Here is a 4,390-nt window from a genome sequence, read left to right as displayed (position 1 = left end):
TGCATTGGAGAAGGAAATGGCAACCCACTCCAGTGTTCTTGCCTGGAGAATCCCAGGGACGGGAAGCCTGGTGGGCTGCCGTCTATGGGGTCGCACAGAGTCGGACACGACTGAATCGATGCAGCAGCAGCAGCAGCAGCAAACCATACTTGCATTATTTTAAACACTACTTGACTGTGGTTTATAATTTTCTTAATTTTCTGTGTTCTAAAGTTTGGACTTTTAAATCAATATTTGTAAACAACATTAGTCTATAATTTTATCTTGTGTGTGGCATTTAATCAACTAGTAGTATCAATGTTAACCTGCATCACAAAAAGAATTTAGAAGTTGACCTTCATTTCTCTGTACTCTGAAATGATTTATATAGAATAGGACAGTCTTTTAAATATCTGGTAGAATTCTCTTGTGAAAACATCTCAGCTTGGTATTTTGATATGGGATAGTTGTTTTTTTTTTATAGCATTCTATATTTCATCCTTCAAGTTGATTTGTTAAACTTTTTATCTTCAAGGGGTGGTCAACTTTGGTCTACTATACTGTCATAAGACATTATTCATTTTATTAGGTTTACAATTTTTGCATGGCACTATGGAACTAAAAGAACTGTTTTATGACCTTCTGACTTCCTCTGTGTTAACAGCTACTTTTCTCTTATTATTTCTTACTCTTACATATTTTTGCCTTCTCCCTCCTACACGCTTTAAAAATTAAATTTCCTAGTGGTTTGTCTATGTTCTGACTTTATTCGAAAAAACTGAATTTTTGTTTATTTTGATCTACTGTTTTCTAGTTCTGTACTTCATTACTTCTTGCTTTTATCTTTATTATTTTTTTCTTTGTGGTTTCTTTTGTTCTTTTTCTAACTTAAATGGGAAATTTAAATAATTAGTTTAATTCAGTTTATTGTTTAATTGTATTGATATAGATTTTAGGACTATAAATTTTCATTGGCTCTATGTATTTTCCTTGGGAATATACCATAGATTCTAAACATATAGCAATTCTGTAATTTACGTGATTCTCTTATACCCAAGCATTGTTAAATATAAGGTTTTAAGGTTTCCATGTAGAAAATTATGCCAATTATCAAATTACTGCATCTCAAATCTAAAATCACTCTTCATTGCCTACTTTGTGAAAATGGATGTGGGCCCTTTAAATATTGTACCTTTGCCAGTAAGCACGATGTTTAGCTTTAAGGGTAGAGGGCAGACACCGCAGGAGGAATTCCCTTTGGTGGCTATAACATGGGTAGCTTTAGGGCCAGGTTCCCGTGATGTGCGCAGCCTGTGCATTGCCTCGCTCCCGTAGCACAGACAGCTTCTCTCATGCAGCTCCTTTAGGATACACAGTTGCTTCAACACCAGGTTCCTGCAATGGCAGCAGCTTCCCCAAGATCCGGCTCCTGCAACACACAGAACCCAACACCTAGCAAGCAACAACTTCCCCAGGCACTCCCTCTCAGGTATTCAGAGCAGAATGGCTCTGGTGAGACAATTCCTAGCACCCTATAGGATGGATTTCTAGCCAGTCCTGGGGAGTGGATTTCCAGCAATTCCACTGGTGTAATACAACAGTAACCACTCTGCATGCATGCATGCTAAGTCTCTTCAGTTGTGTCCAGCTCTTTGTGACCGCATGGACTATATAGCTTGCTAGGCTCCTTTGTCCATGGGGATTCTCCAGGTAAGAATATAGAAAATTTTTTCCAAAAAATTGAAATGCTATTGATACCAGGTGGCACGGTGGTAAAGAATCTGCCTGCCAGTGGGGGAGAAGCAAGTTCAATCCCTGGGTCAGGAGGATCCCCTGGAGAAGGGAATGGCAACCCACTCCAGGGTCCTTGCCTGGGAAATCACATGGACAGAGGAGCCTGATAGGCTACAGTCTATGGGGTTGCAAAGAGCCAGACATGACTGAGCAACAACAGCATGCATGCACACATTGATACCAAAACTAAACAAAAATGTTAAGAGAAATAAATATAGACAAATATCCCTCACAAACATAGATGCAAAAATTCCAAACATAATTTTAGCAAGGTGAATCCATTAGTATATAAAGAGGACAAACATCATGATTAAGTCAGATTTAGCCAAGGTTTAATATTTGAAAATTAATCAGTATAATCCATCATAAAGTGGTAGTCACTCAGTCGTGTCCAACTCTTTGCAATCCCATGGACTGTCACCCACCAGGCTCCTCTGTCCATGGAATTCTCCAGGCAAGAGTACTGGGGTGGGTTACCATTTCCTTCTCCAATAAACTAAAAATGAAAAGCCATGTAACCATCCCAAAGCATTTAGCAAACCATTTTTGATTAAAAATAAAAGCTGTAAACTATGAATGGAAGTAGTCAAACAGGAGATGGCAAGAGTGAACATCGACATTCTAGGAATCAGCAAACTAAGATGGACTGTAATGGGTGAATTTAACTCAGATGACCATTATATCTACTACTGTGGGCAGGAATCCCTTAGAAGAAATGGAGTAGCCATCATGGTCAACAAAAGAGTCCGAAATGCAGTACTTGGATGCAATCTCAAAAATGACAGAATGATCTCTGTTTGTTTCCAAGGCAAACCATTCAATATCACAGTAATCCAAGTCTATGCCCCAACCAGTAATGCTGAAGAAGCTGAAGTTGAACAGTTCTATGAAGACATACAAGGCCTTCTAGAACTAACACCCAGAAAATATGTCCTTTTCATTATAGAGAACTGGAATGCAAAAGTAGGAAGTCAAGAAACACCTGGAGTAACAGGCAAATTTGGTCTTGGAGTACAGAATGAAGCAGGGCAAAGGCTTACAAAGTTCTGCCAAGAGAATGCACTGGTCATAGCAAACACCCTCTTCCAACAACACAAGAGAAGACTCTACACATGGACATCACCAGAAGGTCAACACTGAAATCAGATTGATTATATCCTTTGCAGCCAAAGATGGAGAAGCTCTATACAATCAGCAAAAACTAGACCGGCAGTGGACTGTGGCTCAGACCATGAGCTCCTTATTGCCAAATTCAGACTTAAATTGAAGAAAGTGGAGAAAACTTCTAGACCATTCAGGTATGACCCAAATCAAATCCCTTATGGCTCTACAGTGGAATTGAGAAATAGATTTAAGGGACTAAGACAGATTGACAGATCTGATAGAATGCCTGATGAACTATGGATGGAGGTTCATGACATTGTACAGGAGTCAGGGAGCAAGACCATCCCCAAGAGAAAGAAATGCAAAAAAGCAAAATGGCTGTCTGAGGAGGCCTTACAAATAGCTGTGAAAAGAAGAGAAGTGAAAAGCAAAGGAGAAAAGAAAAGATATAAGCATCTGAATGCAGAGTTCCAAACAATAGCAAGGAGAGATAAGAAAGCCTTTCTCAGTGATCCATGCAAAGAAATAGAGGAAAACAACAGATTGGGAAAGACTAGAGATCTCTTCAAGAAAATTAGAGATACCAAGGGAACATTTCATGCAAAGATGGGCTCAATACAGGACAGAAATGGTATGGACCTAACAGAAGCAGAAGATATTAAGAAGAGGTGGCAAGAATACACAGAAGAACTGTACAAAAAAGATCTTCAGATAATAACCCAGATAATCATGATGGTGTGATCACTTACCTAGAGCCGGACATCCTGGAATGTGAAGTCAAGTGGGCCTTAGAAAGCATCACTATGAACAAAGCTAGTGGAGGTGATGAAATTCCAGTTGAGCTATTTCAAATCCTGAAAGATGATGCTGTGAAAGTGCTGCACTCAATATGCCAGCAAATTTGGAAAACTCAGCAGTGGCCACAGGACTGGAAAAGATCAGTTTTCATTCCAATCCCAAAGAAAGGAAATGCCAAAGAATGCTCAAACTACCGCACAATTGCACTCATCTCACACGCTAGTAAAGTAATGCTCAAAGTTCTCCAAGCCAGGCTTTGGCAATATGTGAACCGTGAACTTTCAGATGTTCAAGCTGGTTTTAGAAAAGGCTGAGGAACCAGAGATCAAATTGCCAACATCTGCTGGATCGTCGAAAAAGCAAGAGAGTTCCAGAAAAACATCTATTTCTGCTTTATTGACTATGCCAAAGCCTTTGACTATGTGGATCACAATAAACTGTGGAAAATTCTGAAAGAGATGGGAATATCAGACCACTTGACCTCTCTTTTGAGAAACCTATATGCAGGTCAGAAAGCAACAGTTACAACTGGATATGGAACAACAGAGTGGTTCCAAATAGGAAAAGGAGTACGTCAAGGCTGTATATTGTCACCCTGCTTATTTAACTTCTATGCAGAGTACATCATGAGAAACGCTGGGCTGAAAGAAGCACAAGCTGGAATCAAGATTGCCAGGAGAAATATCAAGAACCTCAGATATGCAGATGACACCAC

Source organism: Bison bison, unplaced genomic scaffold (genome assembly GCF_000754665.1).
Source record: "Bison bison bison isolate TAMUID 2011002044 unplaced genomic scaffold, Bison_UMD1.0 scf7180017864301, whole genome shotgun sequence".
In the NCBI taxonomy this organism is placed as follows: domain Eukaryota; kingdom Metazoa; phylum Chordata; class Mammalia; order Artiodactyla; family Bovidae; genus Bison; species Bison bison.
Note: the sequence above shows the minus strand (reverse complement) of the source record.